Genomic DNA, 26,759 nt, shown 5'->3' on the forward strand with positions numbered 1-26,759 from the left:
AAATGGCAAAAAATATATCTTTCACTTAAAATCAGGAATCAGACAGGCATCACTGTAATCACTTGTATTGGTGACTCTAGCAAATGTAAGTAAAATAACTAGCATAAATAATGGAAAAGGAGATAAAGTTCTTGATGCTGATGACTGTTGTTTTAGAAAACCCAAAAGACTCTCATGAAAAAACAAGTTATAAAAGAATCTGGTGTGTTGAATATAAAATAAATTACAGAAGTAACCAGTCTAGCTCTGTTCACGCAAAAGCACCCAAAAAAGGAAATGGGAAGAATATTTTACTCAAAGGACAAATGCTAGAAAATAATTTGGTGTAAGTTTAGTAGGTGCAGAACATATATGAACAAAACTACGAAAATATTCTTGGGAAATGTATGACAAAATATAAGCAAATGGAAAAGTCCATTATCATCTTGGATGGAATGACTTATTTTTACAGACATGTCAATTCTCCAAAAAGTAATACATAAATTTACACTGTGCTAATTGGACTCTTTTTTCTTGCACGTAAAATACCATATAATAATTGAAAAGAGTCTTAAGTTCCAGGTATCTACATATAATAGTAATTGTGAGTGAGTATAATCTTTAACTTAAGGCTTTTTGAAGAATTTTCAGAATGATCAAAACAATACTGAAAAATACTCTAAACAATTTAATAAATACACTTCAGTACAAGAAATGTGAAATTATATATAGTAGGTTTTAAATACTAGTCTCCCATTTCCTTCTCAATAATTGGTAGGGTTAAGGAGCGAGTCTAGGAGACTGGATGTTTTTGTGAGCCCCAAGCTGTTCTTGTTTGTATGGACTGGTCAAACTTGGTTGTGCATTAGAATCACCTATGGTGCTTCATAAAAGTAGAGATTCCAAGGTCTCACCCAGGAGTTCCTGCAATCAGAATCTATAGCAAAAGTGTAGAAATCACTGGCTAAGTCTATGCTGCAATGGTCACTTCTTGTTTCTATTCCAAGCATGGAAACCTAATGGTTATCCAATGTTCCACTGAAACAGTCCACAGAAAAGGGTACTCAGTGTTTCCACTGGGAGGACTCTCATTTAAATCCTCTTTGTGAGAAATGATTTTAAGTATGAGAGTTGAAAATCGATTAAAAAAAAGAAAATAGATTTTCCATTGTAGACAAACATACGATGTGAAACTTGCTTTCTGTGTAGCAGGAGGCAGTAAAAGTATGTAGACAGTAACGTCATGTATTGGTTTGAGTTTGAAACCTGGCTTTGCTTTTTTCCAGCTGTATTACCTTTGACAAATTAACCTTTAAGTATCTTCATCTAAAAAATGAGGATGAAAATAGTGCTTCATAGGATAATAGTACTTACTTTAAAAATAATAATGATTTAAAAAGTGTTAGCTAAAAGCAAACAAACAGAAATAATGATCTCAGGGGACCTGTAGGGTGGCCGCGGCTGTGGGGACTTGAAGTGGCATCTTGGTTCCCCGACCAGGGACTGAACCTGGATAGCAGCACTGCTTTGGGTCTTGGCCCCTTTGGGAAAGAATTTCAACGAAGAGATGGAAAATAGCCAAGCAGGTAAAGTGTTTATTAAGAGAGGAATACGTGTGGATAGACACATGGGTGGGCTCAGTAAGAGTTGCAGCTTTGGGAAGTTTAGATCATTTATAAGGGGGCAGTCTTCCGGGTCTTTGTTTTCCTCTGGCCAATTGTCTTGCTTTGACCCTGTACTTGATTTGTCTCAGGGCCCTCCCTATGTGCACGTGCATCCTTTAGCTAAGATGGATTTCAACTTGACGGTCTCTGGGAAGTTAGCAAAACATTGTGGTCTGGTGCCCCCTCTCCTGAGGAAACTTTCTGTGCATGTGTAATTTGGGAGGTATCCCTGACCCCCACAGTGAGAAAGATGTGACTTCCTTATCTTTTACCCACGCAGGGCTTAGCCCCTCTCTGCCTCTGCCATTACTGTTATCTTAAAGTGTTCACAGGAGACGAAGTCCAGCTATTCATCCTGTTCCTGTTGTTATTTCTATCCGAAGTATAAATAGGAGGCTAGCTGTAAATTATACAACTGGAACCCATTTATCTACTGCCTCAATAACGCTAGTAAATACTCTCCTCAGCAAGAGTAGCTTGGGAGGTTAATGTCACCATACACCTTAGTATGGGGCCAACACATAGTAGGTACTTAGTATTCTTGAATCAAGTTTCAACATGGTGTGGCTCACACTGTACGTTTATCAAAGGCATTAAGTATTTCTCTCTTGCTCTCTTCTTATTAATATAATTTTAAGTGTAATATCATTTGAACATCCCCAGGATTCTGGTTTGTGAATACAAATGAATTCACCTTAATATCACTGCCTAAATAAGTTTTATCAATCACCTCCCTCTACCCAGGATCCACCATTTAGGACTGGAAATCTTCAGTTGTTCTCTCAGATGCTCAGGAACAATTCCATTCCTGTTCTACTGGTCTGTGCTCCTCATCAAGTTATCTTGACCCTGGGTTGGGCACTAGTGTCCTTTATGAGAATATGCCTTCTCTGGGTAGAGCCCTTCATTACTGGTGACAAGGTACACAGAGGTCTGTGGCAGATTGGATTGAGAGAATGACCCTCTCTCCAGTTCTGTGCTATACTTTGTCACCAGAGCCCAAAGTAATACTTGTTAAATCTGAAATCCCACAGTCATTTGCAAAAATGATTCCTCAGTCTCTGGCCCTAAGTTCTTTCCCCACGGGGCTTAAAACCCTTCAAAGACTCTGTGGGAGAGCAGGGAATGCAGGTACAACATCACTCCCTCCATTCCTTTCAACAGTTTCCCAAGGCCTCTGGCACAAAATTTCTCCATCCTTCTTTATTCAGAAACATATGCTCCAAGATCATCAACGTATACGAACAGATGGCCGGAGTTGTCGCCAAGTCCATCAGGTTTATAGATGATAAGGTTCTAAATCCCAGTTTGGTCTCAGGTGGCCCACCAAAGACCTTATCCTCCTTTCTTATATCCCTGTCAACCAGACAGAGAATTCTAATTCAAAAGGCATCTTGTCTACTCCAATTCTGTTCCTTTGTTGTCTCCTTTGAAAGTGAAACATCTGTGCATGGAGAGAAGAATCACACATTTCTGAGGCAGAGGCCATCCTGGCCCTGAGTCACAGCTGCCTGGCTTCACCGGGGATCTAGTGCCCCAGCTTCTCAGCAACGTGGAGCTCTGGGGATTTCTGTTGCGCTGGTACTGATGTACGAACATCTATAACAAAAGTTAACATCATAACAATGGCACAACGTAAGGTTAACAATTTAATTTCTTATTTTTCAGAAAGCTTCTTTAAGGTGATATGAAAGTTGTTAATGCCCTGTTAACTTCTTTAAATTCTGGTAAGGTATATAAGAAGGTATATAATGACATTAGGTCCATTAAAAAACTCTTGCTCCTTCCTGGGATTGGAAGAATAATAGTGTAAAGTGTAATAGAGTAACAATTGTTTAAGTGTTGTGTAAAGTGCCATATAGTGATTAACAAAAAAATAATGAAGAATTCCTCCTCACCTTCACATGACTCTAATCATGCGTTTTTGAAATAGATGTTTTCAGTCTAGTTCTGGATGAAGTCCAGCTTCTTCTTTCTGATCCTTATTCCTAATCTCAGGGTGACGTCCAACTTAGATACTTAAGTGTTCCTTTCTCCACTATGAAACCTAGTTTTCACAAGGGAAGGATAAATAAACTCATGTTCAAGTGCTAATCATGGGTGTGATAAGGCTTAGCCTGTGTTTCCCAGAGGCATTCTAGTGGAAAGGTGTTAGTCAAAAACTCCAGGTAGCAATGCCTGGTCTGCCACTCATTCTATGATATGTGAATCCAGCACAACAAACTCGGAGGCCAGTTTCTCTTTTTTTAAAATAGCAGCAATATGGGGACTTCCTGGCGGTCCAGTGGTTAAGACCTCTTGCTTCCACTGCAAGGGCCACAGGTTGATCCCTGGTTGGGGAAATAAGATCCCTCATGCCCCATGTTTGGTCCATAGCTGGTACTCAATTTATGTTAAAAAGTCTTATTAATTTACTCTAAAGAGAACAAAACCTTAATCCAGAGAAAACGGCTTTTAACTGTGGAATTTCATATTGTTTGAGAAGAATTTGGTGGGCCTTTTTTTGGTCTCCCTTAAATCATATTTTATAGGTAGTTGCCAACTCTGTTCTTTTTTTTTTTTTCTTTCTATAAGGAGAACAATACACTTGTCTCCATCTCCACCATGGTCTGACAGGAACTTGTTTCAGCCTGGTTGTGTCAGGGGCAGGGACCACAAAAGTGCTTTCAAGGGATGTCACGTGTGGGGCGTCTCTTTCCAGTTACATAAAGTTCATTTCATATGAAGACACGATTCCCTCCCCATTCCCAAGATACTAATCTGTAAAATGGTGAACAATGACCTTCAAATAGTTGTGCATTTCTTTAATCATTTTGTATAGATCTATATGTTAAAACGGTTTCCTAAATCTACATTTTCCAGCTGCTGTGGTTCAACCTTTGCGAAGGAAAGGAAAACGGATATGAAACTGTCGCTCGCTTCTCCGTATCTACAAAGCACCTACAGGATGGGGGAACCACTTGATTTTATTTTCTAACTTTCAAGCTGGCCTTGGATAAACACCCTTTTATTTTTCGCTCCACAGAGATGCTTGGATAAAAGATCTGAAGAGTCCCTTCAAGGACTCCAGACGGCCCGCTCTGTTTGGTGGTAATACATCAGTGGTGAGCTCTACAGCAGGACTGGCGCCCCGGAGGCCCGCGCTGTAGCAGCAGGGGCACGAAGGCAGGGCTCCGGGCCAGCGCCCTTTCACATCTCCTTAGGAGGGGACACCGCCCAGGCGCCCGCGTTGCTAGGTCTTCTGTTCGCAGGCTTCTAAAAGAACCCAGAGCGGGACCAAAGCAAACCGAGAGGGGGGCGGAAAAGCTAAAGCACCTTCTCCAGTCGTCAGTCGGGAAAAGCGGACGCTCCTCTGTTGTCCCCTCCCGCACGTAGCCATCCCGGCGCGGGGCGGGGTGCTGAGGAGCCCCCTCGTCCTTCGTTCCTCCCAACTGTCTCCGGCCCCCGCGCCCTCGCTCGCTCCGCCGCGCACGTCGCGCACCCCCGGTCGCCGCCCGCGAATGGTCTGGCCCGTCGGTAGCCACCACCCCTTTGGCAGCGCCCCCTGCTCCAGCTGCTCCGGGTTGAGCGCCGGCGCCCAGAGCTGTGGCTGCCGCGGGCGGTGGGTGGGTGGGTGGGCGGGCGGAGGGGAGCAGCCGACATTCAGCGCAGGCTGCCGGGCCCGGGGCGGCCGTGGTGGGAAGCCGAGGAGCGCGGGAGCCGCGGAGGGACCGCCCGCAGCCCGGAGGCGAGGACCCGGGTTGGGTTTTCATTACCCCAGTGAGTACCTGCTGCCCCGATCCTTCCTGACCCCATTTCCCTGTCTCCACGCCCTCGAGGTGTCGGACCCCGCCCGGACGGTCACTGCTCCGGGGATACTGCCCCCCGCGGGAACAGTGGCACGGGGAGCTGCTGCTGTTGGTGCTAATGATTCAGCACCATTCGCGCCCTGAGAGATTTGGGCAGAATGGGGGAGGGTGGGGGGGCGAGGTCAGTTGCTGCTCTCTCCTCAGCTTTCTGGGTTCCAGATGAACGACCCCGGCGGGCGAGGTCGGGTGGGGGGAGCTAGGAGGCTCCCTGCTGGCTTGTTCTGTGATTCTGTCCTTTTCCCACATCACGGTACAGACCTCCGTGAGTGTGCCGTGCAGTATTCAGTGTGTCTTTTTCGCACAGGCGAGTGAAGTCTAGGGCTCTTTTCTACACCTGTCATTTTCTCTCCTTTTCCTCAGTTGGATGCCCAATTCGTGCCATCATTCGCGCAACTTCACATCGCGTTGCATCCCCCGCTAACGTGTGAGAAAGATTATGTATCCAAGTTGTCTTGTATTCAGAGCGGGTTTGATTGGTCTTGACATAGTAGGAAAAGATTTAAGGGATGTAGGAAATAATACTTTCAGAGCCTAGGCACTTTATGTATACATACATATATATAAATAATTTCATTAAATCATGACAACAACTCAGAACCAAATGTGCAAAGTGAAGAGCGGGGAAGTTAAATTACGTGCCTCAAGGTCACGGCATAGGTATTTGGATATAAGATTCCCTGATCCCAAAACCCACGAACCTTCTAGTGTATTAAGGAGTTGTGTATCCAAGTGTGTCCAAGTTATATGTACATGTATATGATTTATTACATATTAAACATAGTATTAATTTTCATAGAAGTAATCTCAACAGCAACAACCTGTAAACTTCCTGTGTATGGAATTATCATTCTTTTAGTATAAAAGTAGGAGCATTCTTTGAATTATATGAAAAAATATACTGTTTTCTTAGAAAGCATATGCCAAAAAGTAGTATCTGGACCACACTGCATAGGAGAGCTAGGTCATAACAGGAGCTGTTCAACACATTTTTTGGCAGTGATAGATGGTGAATGCTTTGTGCTTTGGCATAGCAGGTGATAGCTCTATTTTATAGATGAAGGAACTGAAATACAGAGAAGGTTCAAGATTACACAGCTAGCTAGTGGTGGAATCTGGACAAGCATTGACTCTTAGACATAACATGTGTTATAGCAAAGTGTAGCTCTGTATAGTGGGAAACTGTATTGATTTGTTTTTACCCTGCCCTTCAGAGTCAACAGTTATATTGACCTTGCATGCTCTTTCTATAAAAATAATGGATGCTAGGTTTTTTTTTGTTTCTTGCTTGGCCGTTTGATTTGCTTTCATTTATGATTTATGTATTTTCTCTTAAGATATGCAATTCTTGTTGATGTTTCAGGAAGCAGGTTGCTATAGTACAAATGCTCATTATCTCCAAGTACTGGACTAGTAGTATATGAGGGCAGATGGGAACATAGTCATCGTAGTCCATCATTTCTAAAGTATTTAACCATTTGCATTGGAGAATTCTTTTTTGAGTTGATGAGGATATTGATAGACTAAAGGGATAAAATGGAGGCACAGATTGACATTTGTTGTTCAGACAAGGCTGTTAAGAGAAGTAGGGTCTTGAGATGAGTCTTAAGTTTGATTTCTAGGAGGTCATTTCTTTTTGTTCTTTATATGGCTATAGACCATACCCTGACCTCAGTGAGGCCTCTTGTGGTCCAATCTGTTTAATCCCAAAGGAGACAGCAGAATTGGTATGAATGAATAAGCAAAAATACAATCCCACTGCTATTTAAAAAAAAGGAAAGTGCATGTTCTAGCGTTGGAGGGTCAGTAGGAACATTTTAAAACAGATGCAACACACTTTATTTAGATAACATCACTGAGTATGAATATAATACCAACTTGGCTTTAGAACTGTATTCTCTCTCTCTCTTCCCTTCTGTGTGTGTTTGTGTGTGTGTGTTTGTCAAATGACTACTATCTGCAGACCATCTAAATTCTAAAAGTCTAGCTGGGGAAACTAAAAGTCTAGCTGGGAAAATATTTACCTACATACGAGCAATTAACCAAATAGATAGAATTAGCTTAATACCAGAAAAATGTAGTGCAGACTTAAGTGCCGTATGAACACCATAAGAAGAAGGAGAAATAGTAATGGCTAGGGTCATAAGAGGATCAGGAAAGTCTTGATGGATGGAAGTGTATTAAATCACTCTCTGAGAGATTGGAAGGCTTTTAGTAGGAAAGAGAAAGCCAGATGAAGAAGTTCAGCAGAGAAGTGGTCATGTACTGTTTGGATGCATGGTGACAAATTATGAAGAACCTTGCGTATCAGGCAGTGAAATCTGCTCCTTATTGGGTAATCATAGGGAACTAGTGTAGGTCACTGAGCAAGCCAAGTTTCTCTTTGGCTTGTCTTGCTCACATTTTCCATATTCCTTGTTCCAAGTGCCATTTGAGAAAATGTTATATTTCCTGGGTACTGATATTAAAAGTACTAACCCAGAAAGTTTTCTATGCAAGTAAGATTTTTCATCTTCCAAGGAGGTTTGCCTTTTTAAAAGCTTTCCCCCTTTCATTATAGTATTACAAACAATTTGGAAACTAAGAATATATAAAAAAATCACTGTAATCTTACTAACTAAAGACAACCACTATTAACATACTGATGTGTTTCCTTCCACTCTTTTTTCAGCACATAGTTTTAATCATGCTGTATATATTACTTTTTATACATTTTTAAGTTAAATTTCATAACAGTAATTTTCACTTAATTACAATTTGACAGTAAACATTTTAAATGCCTACATAATTTTCCATGAGGTAGATGTGCCATAAATTCCTAATCACTCCTTATTGTAACTCTATTTAAAAAAAAATTTTATTGCAGTATAATTGATTTATAATGTTGTGTTGGTTTCAGGTAATATAGCAAAGTGAATCTGTTATACAAATGCATAGTCACTTTATTTTTGATGATAATAAATAACACTGTGATGAACATCTTTGTTCATAAGCTCTTTTCTAAATTTTAGAAATTAGTTCCTTAGGATAGAGTCTCAGAAATAAAAGTTCTGGGTTAAAAGGTATGAGTTCTTGTTTGACTTTTTTAAAAAAAATTGAGCTATAATTGGTATATAACATTTTATTAGTTTTGGGTATATAACATAATGATTTAATATTTATATATATTGCAAAATGATCACAGTAAGTCTAGTTAACATCCATTACCACACATAGTTAAAGATTTTTTTTTTTTTGATGCTTACTTTGACTAAGTTTTATGCAAGTGTTAAAACTCTGCTGGATTCTGTATATTCTCTTTGGAGCATTAGCATAGTAAGTACAGGATATTTGCATATTAATAATTAATAACACTCCTGTCTGTGACTCCTCAGATTATACTATTTCAGGCAAACTTGTCTTTTGATTAGAAAGATTAGTTAAATCATGGATACTGGGAGAAAGGCAGGCAGTTGGGGCCACTGAAGAGAGAAAATGTAAATAATGGAGGACAGGTTTGGTGAGAGTGAGCAAGAGTTTGTAGGCAGAGAAGGGGCTTGTGTGATAGACTACTTTCTGGTCCTGGTGTTGTATTTGTGGATGTCAACTCTCTCCTTTACCGTGCTCTTCCCTCAGGAATCAACCCCTGTCCTCCACACAATATCTGTCTCTTTCAAACTTCTTCCACCCTCCTGTATCAGGTTCCCGGGTCTCGGCTTCAGTATCCCGGCAGTGCAAGGCTTATGAACTCACTATCGCGTTCTAATTTGGAGAATCCACATAGGTAAGCGCAGGAATTCCAGACCTCCTTCAGTTCTCAGCAGAAGCCCAGGTTACGAGGTGCAAGAGTGTCTGGTGGAAATTGAAGACTCTCGCCCTCTCCCCCGTGCACATTGCCAGAGATGGCCTTTGAGAACAGCAGCCGCTGGGGAGTCGCCTAAGGTTTCCAACATCCCCTTCCGGCATTCCAGGTGCTCCCCTCCTCTCATTCCCAGTATTCCTCGACCAGAGGAAATTCCCCTCACTGAGGAGAGACAGTGTGCCTCAGTGTCCCACCAGTTGTAGGATTACATGACACTACCTCCTTGGACAGGTACATTGGCCAGGCCTCTGCCTTGCTCCCCCAGGCTCTCACCTGGGTTTCCTCTGGATCCCGCCCCCATTCTCCTTGGAATTTGAGGCCAGGGAGCCACTGAGGCAGGGAGGCCATGAAGTGTCTCTGAGAACCGGTGGAAGGGGAGTTAGGGATACGAAAGTGCCTCGAGGGCACAAGTAGGTAGCGGAGAGGCAGGTACTTGGAATATATCATCAGTTTGGGAAGATGTGAAAGGAAACAATGAAAACTGAAGCGTCACTTTACAAAACAAAAATAGGCCCCGTCTTTTTTTTTTTTTTTTTTTCCGGTATGCGGGCCTCTCACTGTTGTGGCCTCTCCCATTGCGGAGCACAGGCTCCGGACGCGCAGGCCTAGTGGCCATGGCTCACGGGCTTAGTTGCTCCGCGGCATGTGGGATCTTCCCGGACCAGGGCACGAACCCGTGTCTCCTGCATCGGCAGGCGGATTCTCAACCGCTGCGCCACCAGGGAAGCCCGGCCCCGTCTTTTTAGGACCTGACAGATGATTTCTTGTGGAAGTTGGGCACTGAGGTAGGCTGAGTAATATTCTGGGCAGAATTTGTTGTGTGCTTAGTTGGGACCTACTATTTAAAACAGTTTGCCTAAGCTATTAGAAGGTGGTAAATCTATTTCCATTTCTCCCAGCCATTATTTGTCAAAGTTCAACTGGGCTTAGTCAACAGTTTTCCCTAGGGTTAAGTTAAAGGTAAAAATTTAAATTATTTATTATTATTATTTATTTTCCACTACCCTTATTTTGTTAGTTCCCATTTGACATTTACCTAACACATTCCCACCCATGGTACACACGATAGTTGACAAAGCCAAGGTGTTGGGGTTGTTTAGGCTCTGGGAGTTGAGTGATAAATCCAATTTTCTCTTTTTTCTTTCATTTCTTACTTGTAAGCAACTAGTTGGCCTGTGTTTCTTTGACTTCTTTGAAGGTTTAGAGTTAGGTGGTCAAGTGGTCACTGTGTCTCCCCAGGGGCTAATTACTCCTTTCTTTTGAAATTGATGATATTTTTGGTCCACTGGGCATCCTGAACTGTCCACATTGTTTGGTTTTTCTAAATTGCATTATGGCACCTGAGCTTCCAAACTTCTGTGTTATTTTTGTTCTGCGTAGCTATGTGAAATGGAACATTATGTCTGATAAAAGATTATTTTGAAAATTTCTATCTCTTTTACCCACTACTTTGCAAAGTCTGAACTGGTGATACATCTAATTTAGCAAGGTGGCAGTAGCTTGTTTTTATAAAAATTCTCCTCCCTCCTCTGTGAGCTTATTTGCAGTGAAGTTGACTTTTTAAAGTAAAGTGAGCATTTGTAGATTTGGAAGATGGATCAGCAGTAATGCAGGCAGCAGCTTCAAGATTATTTCTATGCTCTTTGCTGGATTAGAATTTTAGGGCTGCTTAGGTATACTTCTCATTTAAGGTAGTACTATCTTTCTTTTGTAGGAGAAGAGAGCCCACTCAAAATTTGTGTAAAATCTAATTGATGTGATTCTAGTACTATGTTTGACTGGCTTTGTGATATGAATGGTTGTGTGTGTGGTGTATTGGTAGGAAAAGTTAGGAACTGTGGATTTAATTTGCATCATTGCATTTGATGGGAAGATTTTCATGTGTAATTTTGTCATTGCTATTATTTAAAATATATTTTTTCCATGTATTTAATAAATAAAATCTGTAATCATGTGTGACATTCATAGTGATTGCTGAAAAATCAGGACAATAATTTTAGCACACGTCTCAGTTTATATTTAGAATCAGTCTGTCTGCAGTTACCCAAACAAATATGTGCTAGCTACTCTATGGAGAGGAAAGATAGAAATTGAACACTTTCTACAATCAGCTGAGTTCACATGAAACCAGATGGAGACATTTTCATTTAGCTGTAGGTTTGATCACATCCAAGATGATAATATTGTATTTAATTACTTAGCATCTCTCAATCTAGAATCCTAAAGATTGACAGATATTACTTCCTCCATTTTAATGATGTGAAAAATCGAGCTAGGCATAGGGGGAAAAAAAACAGGCAAAATGCATGCCGAATCATCGTAGGATTAGAAATTGGTCTACAGCTGCCCCTTTTATACTAACTTTGACAATAGGTGCTACTATTTACTGTGATATGTAAACAAGGGGATGACCTTCATTCATTTATTAGATAGTTTTAATGGTTTTACTACTTTTACAGTATTTGAGAAAAAAAAACAACTCGTCAAATCCATTGAATACTTTTTCCTAATCTCTGATGTCTACTTTTAGTCCGTGTCAGTTTCACCCTTAGTCAACACACACATACTTCAATCCATTATTTTTGGAAAATGTAAACAAGTTATTTCTGGAACTTGCTGCAAAAATTAAAGGAAAACGGACATTTTAATATTCAGGAAAGTTTTAAAGGGAGTGATCAGTGCTTCTTAAAATCAAGTGGACTATACATATGTGGAAAACTTTTTCACTTGTCAGAAATCAGTGCCGAATGGGCATTTCTGGCAGAAAGAAAAGTTTGCTGCTACATATGTTAGGAGGTTGTCATTTTGGAATAGGAGGCATTTTCTCTTTTAAAAATGTATCTTGGGTATGTGTTGAGAGCTATTTTCATCCTTGACTAAGGAATTAAAAGTTAAATGTATTTTTCATTAGTTATAGTATGGCCTATTTACTTCCATAATGTGCTTGAAAGCATATCTGTGAATTTTGTTTTTGAATTCATAAGGAACCAGAATAATAAATATAGGATGAAGTGAAGGTCCTAAAGTATAGCTTCTACTGAGAACAAAATTAAACAAATACACTCAGCAATACCTATGAATATAGATATTTAGATCTCCAAGTAAAATTACCTAATGGTAATCCAAGAGTTTTTCTCCCCTTGGTATAACTATACATATTATGGTAATATGCAAGTGATATTCATGTTTTCTGGAAGAAAAAAGTCCAGAGTAGTATAAAAATACTGTGATTTATGTAATTATTTGGGTGATTTCTGATATTTTGTAGGCATTCCTCAAATGCAACAATTTTTTCTTTCAATTAATGTTTTGTATTTTTTATTGTGATAAAAACATAACATAAAATTTACCATGTTAACCATTTTTAAGTGTATAGTTCAGTAGTGTTAAGTATATTCACATTGTTGTGAAATAGATCCCTAGATCTTTCTCATCTTGCAAATCTGAAATTTTATACCCATTAAACAACAACTCCCCTTTCCCCTTCCCCCAGGTCTCTGGTAACCACCATTCTACTTTCTGTTTCTATGACTTTTAGTAGTTTAGATACCTTAATATTAATGGAATCATACAGTATTTATCTTTTTGTGACTGGTTTATTTCACTTAATAAAATGCCCTAAGGGTTTATCCATGTTGTAGCATATGACAGGATTTCCTTCCTTTTTAAAGCCAAGTAATATTCCATTGTATATACACCACATTTTGTTTATCCATTCATCTGTTGATGTATATTTGGGTTGCTTCCACATCTTTGCTATTGAGAATAGTGCCGTTATGAACATAGGTGTGCAAATATCTCTCCAAGACCCTGCTTTCAGTTCTTTTTAATATATAGCCAGAAATGGAATTGTTGTTATACCTTCTTTGGAGAAATGTCTATGCAAGTCCTTTCCCCATTTTTAAATCTGGTTATTTGATTTTTTGTTGTTGAGTTGTTGGAATTCTTTATATCAGATAAATGATTTTCTCCCACTCCATAGGTTGCCTTTTCACTCTATTGATTGTGTTCTTTGATGTACACAAAAATTTTGTTTAATGTAGTCCCATTTGTCTAGTTTTGCTTTTATTGCCTGTGTAGCACTGATTGTTTTTAGCAGCTTAAAAATGTATTGATAGAATTGTTTCAAGTTGCTGTTTATTATTTTCCTCTTTATTCTTTGAAGTCCATGAGATTTTTTGAGACTTTGCAATTATGATGCCTGGTGTAATTATTTAACAAATTAAACTTAATTTTGATTATCTTTTTCTTTTTGGAAGATCCATTTTTTAATCTGTTTAATGTAGAATTTTGTTGCTATAATTTAACTAATATGTTAATAGGAATTATGTTAAACCTGTACATTAATTTAGGAAGAATTAACATTTTTTAAAAAATTAATTAATTAATTAATTAATTAATTTTTGGCTGCATTGGGTCTTTGTTGCTGTGCATTGGCTTTCTCTAGTTGTGGCAAGTGGGGGCTATTCTTCGTTGTGGTGCTAGGGCTTCTCATTGCAGTGTCTTCTCTTGCTGTGGAGCACGGGCTTTAGGCACACAGGCTTCAGTAGTTGTGGCATGTGGGCACGGTAGTTGTGGCCTATGGGCTTAGTTGCTCCATGGCATGTGGGGTCTTCCCAGACCAGGGCTTGAACCTGTGTCCCCTGCATTGGCAGGCAGATTCGTAACCACTGCACCACCAGGGAAGTCCAGAATTAACATCTTTACTACATTGATTCTTCCAATCTGTGAACATGATATGTGTCTCTAGGTATTTACGTCTCCCTTGATTTCTTTTACCAAAATATCATAATTTTAATTACACATATCTTGCACATGTTTTGTTAGATTTATACTTAAGTATTTCATATTCTTTGGAGCAGCTGTAAATGATACTGCATTAAAAATTCTTGTTTCCATTTCTTTGCTGTCAATATATAGAAATGCAGTTGTTTTTTGTGTTGGTCTTGTATCCTGAAACCTTACTGAACTCACATTTTGGATCTAGGACTGTAGATCCTTTGATTTTTTTTTTGAAATGTAGACAGTCATGTCATTTGCAAACTGAAACAATTTCTTTTCAATCTGTATGCCTTTAATTTATTTTTCTTGCCTTGTTGCAATAGCTAGAACTTCTAGTATTGTGCTAAATAAGAATGGTGAGAGTGGACATCCTTGCCTTCTTCCCAATATTAGAGAAAAATTATTCTGTCTTTTACAATTAAGTATGATGTTAGCTCTATGTTTTTTTGTGGATGTTCTTTATTAGGTTGAGGCAGTTCCCCCTTCTGTTCCTAGTGTACTGAGACTTTTTATCCTGAATGGATATCAAATTACATCAAATGTTTTTTCTGTAACAATTGATATGGACATAAGATTTTTCCCTTAGCCTATTGATATGGTAGATTGTATTGATTAATTTTTTTAATATTGAATCAGCCTTGCATACATGGAATAAATCCCATTTGGTCATGTATACATGACACACACATACATACACACATGCAAACACACATACATATACATGCTTATTGTAGTATTCAATTTGCCAACATTGTTAAATATTTTTTGCTATTAATTTCAGGAGAGATATTGGTTGTAGTTTCCTTTTTGTTGTGCTTCCTTTATTTGGTTTTGGTTGTTAGAATATTACTGGCCTCATGTGGTACTAAGAAACTACCGCTTGTTGAGTTTAGGTGTTGTATCAAATTCAAATATCTATAATAACCTGAGAAGGGTATTAAAATATTCCTTTTTCCAACTACATATCTCTGTGAGGCCAGTTTTTTCCATATATTTCAACCAGAAGAACTTATCAAAATGAATGTAGAAACAGGTATGAGAATCTATTTTCTTGAAGAAAGATATTAGAGGAATTTGAAAATGTACAAAACAATGTTACTCATTCCTTTTTAAAAAAACTATAGTTATTTTTAAATACAGTATGTTTTTGTTAACATGTAATAGTTTTATTATTGTTATTTTAAAATGAATGAATAAGTATTTTAAACGTTTATCAGTTTAACTTTCTAATAAGGTGAATATTGATAGATATGACCCACAAAAACAAAGCTCAACAAAACTGAAAGAGCATAAAGAGTTCCAGTACCGAAAGTTTGAGAAGCACTACTAAGATGACCAAGGCAAGGAGAAAAGTGAAGCTAGAGGCATGGGCATATGCATCTCACACTTGGCATTGGTTTTAAACAAGTTGTTACACGTGCACATTTTCCTCTTTCTCTGCTAGTATTTTCATTTCACAAAAAGATGCTTTTTCCTCCACATCAATTCATTGATATGTATGCTAATCTCTTAGGAAAAAATACAATAAATAGACCAATAGAAGTCCATAATGTAATCTTCACAAAATGAAATCCCTCAAAATTATCTCCACCCTAACTTTAACGAATGTCTTATATAGACATAACTATATTTTAAGTTACAAATTATAGCAGAAATATTAATTCAGTTATAACTTATGCAAGAATGAAGTAATTTAGAATGTTTTACCAAGAATTGACTAAGAGATAGTACAAGAAATATTTACATTACTGTCTTTTGATTTTGATTATTGTAAATGGCTTTTCTTTTGTATTTCCCCCCAGTACTTCATTGAAGTATAATTTGTATATAGTAAAATGTACACCTTGTAGAGTTTTTATAAGATTTTGGTAATACTGTTTGAAGATACCTAGTTTGTAATAGAATGAACATTCAGGATGAGATGATAAAAAAATCTTAGAATATCAGTGAGGGAAAAAATAAGATGAAGTGAGCTAAGGGAGACATTAGCTCACAAAATCCATGTTATGAAATCCTGCATGTTTATTAGAGCTGGACATGCTTTTTTTTTAAACATCTTTATTGGAGTATAATTGCTTTACAGTGTTGTGTTAGTTTCTGTTGTATAACAACGTGAATCAAGTATATGCATACATATATCCCCATATCCCCTCCCTCTTGCATCTCCCTCCCACCCTCCTTGTCTCACCCCTCTAGGTGGTCGCAAAGCACTGAGAGCTGGGCACACATTTAATTCAAGTTTTCTAACTTCCAGGCAAAGAGGGACATACAGAAAGTTTAATGATTAATTGAAAATCTAATCAAAGAGAAAAACAAACCAATTGCCTAAGGGGAACAAAGTTGTTCTTATGTAGAATCCAAAGTGAAATTTATGCTACAGTTTCTTTTAAAGTGGATTCAGTATAGTGTAATGCAAAATGTCTTCAACATCCTTCCTTACAGTGGAGGGAGCTCAGAGTTTTGTCTACTTCCAGTCCTTCTGTCTGTGCTCCAATAGGAAATACTTGTCTTATGACCATTACTTTGCCCTCTTTGGACATCCTCAGAACTGTGGGTGCTGCAGCTTGCTTCTTCCTGAGGTGAATCAGCGATGTTGTCTGCCAGTCAGCTCCGGCCATGGCTGGCTGTTCATTCTAATAGGTGGGCCCATAATGTTAGGTGAAGCTGCGTAAAGTAGAAGGTCATAAAGCCATTTGATTTGGGCCCAAAATTTGAAACCAAAGAATGGTATGTGATTTTCTTCTTTACGTTTTAAGATTGCAAAAGTTTGTAACTAGAAATCTTGAAGGTTAACTTTGCAGAAAGACTGGCAGAATTTTTCACATGGATTCCTAAAATAGATTTCTAGGGAGTATGCTTTCTGGCATTCTTCCAATTTTAATTCTCATTTATATCCTATTATAATTTTGAATTACTTTCTTCTAATGCTAAATAAATTTGAGTTCTGTTTTATTTAAATTTCTGTAGTTTCTATTAACTGGTGCTTACTAGATATGATGAATGATATCTGTTAAATGTCTTAATTATTCAGATCACTGTGATAATATTGGACTTCTGACTGGTTAGGTATATAAGATATTAAAACCGCATATTTGTATATTCGTATATATATTTATATATAATGTATATTTTTAAAAGACTTTTTTTGAATAATCAAATAATGCCAGTATTTCAATGAAGTTAAGAAATGTTAAAGACATGATAAAATACCTTTATTTGGATGAACATAGATGATAAAAAGAGTTTGGTGGAGTTAAGAATTTAAGATTAAGAGAGAATAAATCATTATTTGTTTCATTTTGATTTGCTTTTTAGTAAAAATTTTTTTTTCCCCCATTACCATTTGTAAAATGGAAACAACACATAACCTATTCAGTGTATTTTGTTTGGTAAGTGTTCAGTAAATCTGTTTAATTAAAACCAAGTATGAAAACAGAAATTGGAAAAGTCTATTTAATATTAAAATAGATAAGAGAGTAGACTGGTATAAACAATGTAGGCTAATGCAATAGAGATACTTTCAAAGTTTGTCTTCCTGCTTCTTTGATGTAATCCTTGGCAGAGAAAGGGTATCATGTAGATTAGGTGTCAATAAGCCAGATACTAAAGTAACTATATTTGTGATTATTTAGAAAGATGGAAGATGTGTTTCATTCTTAATTGAAATTTTGTATCACCAAAATTTCATGAGTAAAATAATGCAGAGTTGCTGTAACCTAATTAAAAAAAAACCAAACAAACACATTAAGCTCTACTATGTATCAGGCTCCGTGTTTTGTTCATATTGCTCAGAATGAGAGACACTGCCTTTTCCAGTAAAGAACTTTAAATCAAATACTTTAAAAATATGATACAGTGCGGTAGATTTTGTAACAGTGTTCATGCGAAGGACAGACCATTCTGCCTAAGAGATAGGAGGAAAAGAAAGGGCATCTAAGCTGTGTTTGAATGTTGGGTGGTGAAGGAGAACATTCCAGGATTAGAGAAAAACACAGGTTAAGTGTATGGAAATTAGAAAATGAATACCATTTGCAGGATCGTCTTGTTATCTCATGCTTTTATCTCTAGCTAGAATATTTTTCAAACATATTTGGCTGCAACTCATGGTAAGAAGAAATAACAATTTATTTCTTGCCATAGTATACATACACCCAAACACACCCATGCGTTCCCCCCTGCCACCCACCAGAAAGAAAAATGTCAAGACTCAGTACTTACTTTTCCTCCTACATGCAATGTAGTCTGTCTCTCTTATATTTTCATCTGTTCTATTCTTTCATTTAAAAATGCTGATTGAATCTCACTAAATTGATTTCATGACCCTCTATAGGTCATGGTCTGTATTTAAAAAACAAATAAGCAAAAACCTGTACTAGAGTTCAGAATTCATAGGGAGGACCCTTTCATACCCAATATGCAGGTTTACAAAGGAAATATTTGGCTTTTTCTCATCAGGGTTTCAAGATTGTGAGAAGCAGACCGATGGCTTTAGCATATTTGCAGTTCAGAAGGCAACATGGTATAGTTCAAAGATTTTGAGGTTGAGGAGACCTGTCCAAGTCTTTGACAAGTTAGTGAACCTCTCTGAATCTCAGTTTTCCCATCTGTAAAATGGAATTAATAAAACAATCTATGAGGATCAAATGAAACAACACATCTATTTAAATAGTGGTTCTCAAACTTTTCTGTATATCTAAATCATATGGGGAGCTTTAACAAATTTCAATGCCCAGCCTGTATCTCAGACCAATTAAATTGGAATGTTTGGGGCTGGGACCCAGGCATCAGTATTTTTCTTTTCTTTTTTGAAGTTTATATTGTTTGAATAGCAACTCTTCATATTCCCCTCCCTTCAGCTCCCGGCAACTGCCATTCTTCTTTCTGTTTCCTCCTTGTTTGACTATTATAGACACCTCATAAAAATGTTATTATGCAATATCTGTCATTCTGTGACTGGTTTATTCCATTTAACATAATATCCTCAAGGTTCACCCATATTGTCATATATGGCAGGATTTCTTTCTTTTTTAAAGCAAATAATATTCCATTGTGTGCATGCACTACATTTTCTTTATCCATTCATCTACTGATGGACATTTAGGTTGTTTCCATGTCTTGGAATGAACCTGGGAGTGCAGATATCTCTTCATAAACATGATTTCAATTATTTCAATATTTCATATATTGAATATATATAATTCATATATATATAATTCATATATTGAATATATATAATTATATTTCATATAATTATTTCAATTATTCTCAGAAGTGGAATTGCTGGATCATATGGTAGTTCTATTTTAAATTTTTTGAGGAAACTTCATACTGTTTTTCACAGTGCCTGCACCATTTTATATTCCCACCAACGATGTGAGAGGGTTCCAGTTTCACCTCATCCTCACCAACACTTGTTATCTTTTTTTTTTGGATAATAGCCAGTCTAATTGTGTGAGGTGATATCTCAGTGTGGTTTTGATTTGCATTTCTCTGATAATTAGTGATATTGAGAATCTTTTCATATACCTGTTGACCATTTGCAGGTCTTCTATGGAGAAATGTCTATTCAACTCCTTTGCCCATTTTTCAGTTGGTTGATTGTTTGCTATTGAGTTGAAGGAGTTTCTCATATATTATGACTATTAACCCGTTATCAGATATATGGTTTGAAAATATTTTCTCCCATTCTGTAGGTTGTCCTTTCACTCTTTTGACAGTTTCATTTGCTGTGCAGAAGCTTTTTAGTTTGATGTAGTCCCATTTGTCTACCTTTGCTTTTGTTGCCTGTACTTTTGGTGTCATATCCAAGAAATCATTGCCAAGACCACTATCATGAAGCATTTCCCTTGTTTTCTTCTAGGAGTCTCCAGTTTCAGGTCTTACATTTAAGTGTTTAATCCATTTTGATTTTTTGCATATAGTGTTAAGATAGGGTCCAATTTCATCCTGTTGCATGTGGATGTACAGTTTTCCCAACACTGTTTGTTGAAGAGATTATCCTTTCCCTATTGTTTATGCTTGGAATCCTTGTCGAAGATAAGTTGACCATATTTACCTGGGTTTATTTCTGGACTCTCTTTTGTTCCATTGGTCTATGTGTCTAGCCTTATGCCAGTATCATGCTATTATAATTACTATAAGTTTGTAATATATTTTGAAATTAAGAAGTGTGTTACCTTCAGCTTTGTTCTTTCTTAAAATAGTTCTGGCTTTTTGATGTCCTTTGTAGTTCCGTATGAATTTTAAGATTGTTTTATCTATTTCTGTAAGAAATGTCTTTGGGATTTTGATAGGGATTGCATTGAATCTGTAAGTCATTTTGGGAACTGTGGCTATTTTAACAGTATTGTCTTCTAATTCATGAATGTGGGGTGTCTTTCCATTTACTTGGCCCTTTTAGGATTTCTTTTGTCGCTGTTCTGTAGTTTTCAGTGTACAAGTTTCACGTCCTTAGTTAAGCTTATTCCTAAGTATTCTATAGGCATAAGTATTTTTTTAAACCTCCTCTGGTGCAGTGTATGTTAAAATGCCTGATTGTGAAGCCTGTAGTGCAATGTGTGGAATATGGTAGGCATTTGATACATGTCTGGTTTCCTTGATTAACAACATCAACAATAATGTATAGCTAACCCTTTTGTGGTGCTTACTATGTTTTAGGCACTGTGCTAAATAAGTGCTTTTCATATCATGTAGAAAACACTATGTTTTGTTTTTGTTCTTTCAAACAATAGAATAGCATATGACTGAGAAAAAAAGGGAGAACACTGCTTACTAGAGAGGAAAATGGCTACTATTATCATCAGGAGCTGAGTTACCCATGCAGTTATTTCAATGAATTATAGAATTGTCTTTTACTGAACAGCCTCAAGAATATAGATTGAATGCCTTAAAAATATTTTAGATTCAAGTTTAAACCTTATACAGTGACTTACCAGGCAGGTATAGCAGACCAGTTTGATTCAGATAAATATATCAAACATAAGTATTCTAATTTTAGTAGAAATGTATTGATATTACATAGTGGATTGTGTCTGGTGTATATTTTCTAGAAAGTACTAAAAAGTGAGTATTAACCTACAAATGCTTTTGCCACTTGATGTCAAATTCCGTTACGCTTAATGTCATGATGACTGGAATATTTTTTGTGTGCTTATTAACAAGGTCATATTTTCCATTGTATTAAGTCGATATACTTAGTAGTCTTCTGGTATGCTTTTTCCTATTGTTGTTTGTTTTGATTTTGGTCTTAGGAAGCTTATTTATTTATTATAATTATTTTTCAGTATGATTTTTCTGTAATATAATTGCTTCAAAAATAATACCTGAATGATTTATTTCAAATATATAATTTATTAGTTGCCTTTGCATTTAAATAAGAATTTACTAGTTCTTATCATAATCTTTAGTTTGCTTCTTAGTTTTCAATAACAGCTTCCATAATGGTGACTGAGAAAGCATTCATTTTTCATGGATGCATGTGTTCCTTATACTTAATAATGTTCAAATAAGGAAACAAACATTTTTTTTGTGTCCAGGAAATGGATTTGTAAGTTGCTACATCAACTTTGTTTAGATAAAGTGAATTATTGTCTTACCTTTTTCTTTGTGCATTTTCTTTCAATCTATTCAAGTATTAAAGCATTTGTAGGGTGCATTATGCTCTTTAATTTAAATGAGTTAATAGGTGTAAAGTTCTTAGAATAGTATCTGGTACTTAGTAAGCATTTACTATATGTTAGTTATTGTTTATTGACAGTGACTTACAAAAATGTGTAATGCAAAAGTGTATCATGGTAGAGTCAGATATTTGCAAAAGAAGTTGAAGAACTTTATGCTTTGTGACTGAGAATAAAAGTTGGTGTTTCTGCTTGTCAGTGCACCTGAAAATGAAATGCTTGATATACAAACAGGCATCATGTATTCAAAGCTGAAATTAGGTATTTAAAATTGAAGTGTCAGATTTCAGGAAGGAAAATTAGCTTTTTAAGGTTTTACAGATGATTTAGTTTTAAAAGCTTTGCTATTGAGGATACCAAGAAAATTGAAGAATTTTAAGCCTAAAGAAGGGCTTAATCCTTTATTTTGTTAGCCTTTGTAGGCACAAAATTAAATTCATTTGATAGCAATAGAACAGTTTTGAGGTGAGGTATTAGTAGAGAAAGGAAGAACATTTTCTGAATGTAGGATTTGAATGAAGGATTATTTGTTTCCAGAGCATTCCAATATGATAAAACCCAAGCTAGGAATAATCCACTTGGATTGGACTCTAGAATTTGTGAGAAGTATCTAAACCATTAAGTCTTATGAAGATTGACATGTGTTGTCAGTATGATTATCTGCCATGTGCTCTCACTCTGCTGTCATCATTCTCAAATTATTACCTTTGACACTGTGGAACTATTAGAGTCTCTTGTGAATGACAGTTGAAATCTAGAATGTGTCACACAGGACAGCCGTTGTCAGAGGCTGTGTGATTTACTTAGAATTAATGACTAAGCATATTTTATAGAGGCAAATGAAATCACACACTCCTATGTGACTGAAAAAAATGGCTTAATTTTGTTAGGAAGAAAAATTTAACTCTCAACCCATCCTTTCCACCCTCTTCCCTTGGCTTTCCTCCCTTGCTCTTTTGTTTTTCTACTTTTTAATTTTTGGCTGCGTTGGGTCTTCGTTGCTGCACGCGGGCTTTCTCTAGTTGTGGCGAGCAGGGGCTGCTCTTCGTTGCGGTGCACGGGCTTCTCATTGCAGTGTCTTTTGTTGCGGAGCACGGGCTCTAGGTGCATGGGCTTCAGTAGTTGCAGCATGTGGGCTCAGTAGTTGTGGCTCACGGGCTCTAGAGTGCAGGCTCAGTAGTTGTGGCGCACGGGCTTAGTTGCTCCGCGGCATGTGGGATCTTCCCGAACCAGGGCTCAAACCTGTGTCCCCTGCATTGACAGGCGGATTCTTAACCACTGTGCCACCAGGGAAGCCCTCCCTTACTCTTATTTCTTCCTTCTTCCTTACTTCCTTTTCCTTATGAAAAATTGACTTCATCCTTTTGAAAAACTTTTCCATATAAATATGCTATGATATACATTTCCCCCCATTCTGTATTGCCTTTGATTAAAGGTCTTAAGATGTGTTAAAATGATGCTAATGGAAACTAAGCCATGGCATTGTATGACATTAGCATACAACTGTGTTGTTTAAAGTGCTGTGCTATGTCTTCCCATTAACCTTATTAATTTCTGAAAAGAAGATCGTGCTCATAGAGAGTTTACTGTGGAGGTTAGTTACAGAAGGAGAGATTTAGTGAATCTGAATGTGGATACAGTATAAGGATGAATTTTGTGCCTGGCTGCAGAGAGGTAGCGGGATTAAGGTGTTTTTTTTAAAAAGCAACGAACTTGGTGTTGGGCCTGGGCTCTAGCCTTAGCTGGTACCTAGCATGGCCTTAGGCAAGTCAACTAACTTCTTAACTCTCAGCTTATTCATTTGTCAAATGAAAAAGAAAAATCTTATTAAATTGGCCTTATAGTGTTGTGAAGGGCAAAGGGATTGATAGTGTGAATGCTGGAGTACAGCTGTTCTTTGTGCATAAGTGGTAAGGTACCAGTCTTACCACTTACAGCAATGTAACTTCATCTATTCATCTCTAAAATGGGAATGATAATAGTTCTAGACTCATAGCATTTTTGTAAGTATTACATGAGATAATCTACATAAAGCATTTTACATAGTGCTTGGTGCAGAGCAAATATTCATTCATTTATTCACTCATTATTGAGTGCCTGTCATGTCCCAGGTGCTTTTCTAGGTGCTTGGAAAACACCTGTGAGCAGAACCAAACACAGTCGCATTTCTTTGCAAGTTTATAGGCCAGTGACAGAGATGGAATTGATTAAAAATAAATGTATAATTATTACTATAAGTGCTACGAAGGAAAAGTACCCAATGCTCTGAGAGTAATGTCAGGGAAGGTGGGCTCTAACTAGGCAAAGGCCAGGGATCGATGGAGGTGAATTTCAGTCAGAAAGAGTATCATGTATAAAGCCTATGTAGTGGGAGCATGTAGTGGGTGGTTACCACAGAGATTGAAAGGGGAGGTGGCTCAGAGGCTGGAAAGACAGGCAGGCTAATCGGCACTTGCATCTGTTCAGGGTTCCATCAGGGAAGCAGAACCACTAAGAGTGATATGGAATAAAATATTTATTATAAAGATGAAAAGCAGTCTACAGAGGGCTTATAATTTTGCATCTGGTGCTGGGTCAGCAGGGCTGAAAATCAGAAAGAACTAATATGAACTAGAATCTACTAGAACAGATTGGAACCCATAAGAACAAACTGGAACCTATATCTCACTCTTGCCTTCTTTAGTCTTGACAATGTGGGTGACCTCCAGGAAGAGGTGCTGTTCTTTGTCATGGAGCTGCACGTGTGCCTGGTCCAGAAAGGCTTGATGTGCCAGGATTTGGAGAAGCTGAAGATCTGGCAGGATCTGGAGCAGCTGCAGGCTCAGATGCTGGTCTGTACCAACAGGGGGAGCCAGCAGATTAGTGTCAACATACACAATAGTGCATGGCACCCCTGTACTGACCTTTGGAGCATAAAGACTACTTCTTTACTTCTGCCTCCAAAATTACATGCAGATTTCTTCTTGTGGCTAACTCTAACCTGAAACTATGTAAGGAAGGGATATCTAGGAAATATTGTTAGCTTAGCTGAATTGACTAATATCACAGGTCCTTTTTGGAAAGGTCTTTTTGGGCCATGAGTGGGCTTTTGGATTTTATCAGATGAGCACTGAAAAGCTGTTAAAGGGGTTTAAGCCAGCTAGAATGACGGGGTGGGAAGGGAAGTGCGAGAGTAACATGACAAGATTGTGATCAGGTTTGTATTTTGGAATCTGCATTGTAGGAAATGGATTGGAGGGACTAAGAGTTTAAATATGAGTAGTTCTATTAGGAACCTAGTGTAGTGGTTCAAGTGGAAGAGTGATGGTGGCTAGGACTAGATGTGGAGGTGAAGGGGACAGAAACAAGTAGATGGGTTCCAAAAATAATCAGGGGATAAACAAAGCAGGACTTAAGCATGGAATTGCTGGGGGGTAGGGAGAGGATGATTCCAAGATTACGAGTTTGGTTTTGAGTTTGTGGTGACATTGAGAATATCCAGATGGAAATGTTCAGTAAGCAGTGTGATATTAATATTAGTCATTGCTGTGGTAGTAGAAGCATCGGTAGTAGTTGTTAACATTATTATAGTTGACTTATTTTCTGGGGGCCTGAAACCATTTCTAATTTATATATGGACACTCAGTGCACTGCTCATTCCCTGGCATAGAATAGGACTAATTTTTTTATATCCCTCCCTCTCTCGACCACTATTTGTTGACAAAATCTCACATTTTCTACTCTTGTAGAGAGTTAACCTCTCTGTCTATTAATTCTCCTTTTAGCTCTTAGAGTACCCTCATTCTGGGGTCAGTAAACTTTTCTGTATGAGGTCAGATGGTTTCCATTGCAACTATTCAGTCCTACCATTTTAGGGCAAAAACAACCTTAGACAATAATATGCAAATGGAGGGTCGCTGTGTTACACTAAATATTTATTTATAAAATAGGCAGTAGGCTGGATTTGGCCTGTGGGCTTTAGCTAGATCCTTGTGCCTAGCCCACTAGACATTTCATTTCTTTTTTATTTTTAATTATTTTTAACTCACTGGCTCAACATATTCAAGTTTTTTCTCTCATATCCCCCTCTTGCTACACACCTCCCAAAAGACCCAACTTTCCTTTACCTTCTTTCCCCTAAACTACATGCCATCTTTCTTTTCCCATTCCCTTTTGAAGGTCATCTCTTCCTCTTTTATCTAGTAAACCCTCAGTAATCTGACTTTTCCTGTTTCTGTCCCCCAAACAGTCATAACCTCCACTTTTCTAAATAAGGTGACTACTTCTTGGTCATTTTTCTTTTTGATTGTTCTTTCTGTAGTACTCATGTGATTGATCATACCTTACCTTTTTGGAAACCCTGTTCTCCTTTTGACTTCTGTGATTCTGGAGTCTCCTTATTCTCCTCCTTTTTAAAAATTGAGGTCTCACACACATGCACACACACACACACACACACACACAAATATATGTAACATAGAGTAAACGACACACATATTAAGGATATGGCTTGATGGATTTTTAAGTATGTTTAAATTTGTGTAAGCATCACCCAGGTAGAGATATAGAACATTTCTAGCATCCCAGGTTTCCCTCATGACTAATTACAGTGAATGACCTCTGATTCTACCCAGAGGTGGCCTTTATTCTGAATTCTATCATTTTAGGTTTATGTTTTTTTAAAAAATTGAATCATAGTTGATTTACAATATTGTATAGTTTCAGGTGTAGAACATAGTAATTCAATATTTTTATAGATTCTACTCCATTTACAGTTATTATAAACTAATGGCTTTATTTCTCTGTACTGTAAAATATATCCTTGTTGCTTATTTATTTTATACATAGTAGTTTGTATCTCTAAATACCATACCTCTATCTTGCGCCTCCCCTGTTTCCTCTCCTCACTGGTAACCAATAGTTTGTTCTCTATATCTGTGAGTTTGTTTCTGTTTTGTTTTACACATTTGTTTTACTGTTTTAGATTCCACAT

The 26,759-nt window shown here is 37.5% G+C and overlaps 1 protein-coding gene across 7 annotated transcripts in view; it reads left to right on the forward strand.

Moving 5' to 3' along the window:
• Window positions 1-5,196: 5,196 nt before the first annotated feature.
• The window catches only part of TTLL7 (tubulin tyrosine ligase like 7), a 150,962-nt gene continuing 129,399 nt past the window's right edge, over window positions 5,197-26,759 (forward strand). For 6 of the 7 annotated variants that reach the window (XM_067043669.1, XM_067043682.1, XM_067043699.1 and 3 more), the window contains exon 1: window positions 5,254-5,402. The gene's annotated coding sequence lies outside the window, so the exon portion shown is untranslated. Of the gene's footprint in view, window positions 5,403-26,759 lie in introns of all 7 variants that reach the window. The other variant, XM_059047473.2, reaches the window with a different exon arrangement.

The sequence above is a fragment of the Kogia breviceps genome, chromosome 1, assembly GCF_026419965.1.
Source record: "Kogia breviceps isolate mKogBre1 chromosome 1, mKogBre1 haplotype 1, whole genome shotgun sequence".
Lineage (NCBI taxonomy): Eukaryota > Metazoa > Chordata > Mammalia > Artiodactyla > Physeteridae > Kogia > Kogia breviceps.